We start from the raw sequence: 1,053 nt of genomic DNA, 5'->3' as shown, positions 1-1,053 counted from the left end.
ACTTTGATCCTTTTAACTTACAGTCAGTCTTGATTTTTTAGTCTTTCTCAACGATTCTATAACATTTTTGCTACATTTTGTTAGCATTTTGCTACTTTTAGCTCTCAGCTAGTGTTCTGATTTTAACTTGAGCAGCTCAGTTTCAGCTTCTTCAACACCCAAGCTGTATTTTCACACAAAAAGCTTGTTTCTTTTTTTTTGTTTCGACTCCTCCTGAGCTGTATCTAGTCTCTCATGTTTTTTCATTTAATTTGATATTTTTGTCTTCAGACGGTTCGTTCTGCACCTGTAGAACCAAACCCTGATGTTGCAACGTCACGTGGTCCTGCTGTAGTAAAGCCAGTGCACCTGTGGAGCTGTTACCTGGGGCCGGGGGTGTCCGGTCACCAGACACTGCAGCTCCAGGGTCTCCCCCTCCCTGATGGTGTAAACCCTCTCGCTGTACTGCTCNTACCTGGATCTGTAGAAGAACTATTACCTGGATCTGTATAGGAACTCTTACCTGGATCTGTATAGGAACTCTTACCTGAATCTGTATAGGAACTCTTACCTGGATCTGTAGAGGAACTCTTTCCTGGATCTGTAGAGGAACTCTTACCTGGATCTGTATAGGAACTCTTACCTGGATCTGTAGAGGAACTCTTACCTGGATCTGTAGAGGAACTCTTACCTGGATCTGTAGAGGAACACTTAAATGGATCTGTAGAGGAACACTTAAATGGATCTGTAGAGGAACTCTTACCTGGATCTGTAGAGGAACTCTTACCTGGACCTGTAGAGGAACTCTTCTCTGGATCTGTAGAGGAACTCTTACCTGGATCTGTAGAGGAACTCTTACCTGGATCTGTAGAGGAACTCTTACCCGGATCTGTAGAGGAACACTTAAATGGATCTGTGGAGGAACCCTTCTCTGGATCTGTAGAGGAACTCTTACCTGGATCTGTAGAGGAACTCTTACCTGGATCTGTAGAGGAACTCTTACCCGGATCTGTAGAGGAACACTTAAATGGATCTGTAGAGGAACTCTTACCTGGATCTGTAGAGGAACACTTA

Source organism: Austrofundulus limnaeus, unplaced genomic scaffold, assembly GCF_001266775.1.
Source record: "Austrofundulus limnaeus strain Quisiro unplaced genomic scaffold, Austrofundulus_limnaeus-1.0 Scaffold897, whole genome shotgun sequence".
In the NCBI taxonomy this organism is placed as follows: Eukaryota; Metazoa; Chordata; class Actinopteri; order Cyprinodontiformes; family Rivulidae; genus Austrofundulus; species Austrofundulus limnaeus.
This window is presented reverse-complemented; position numbering follows the sequence as displayed.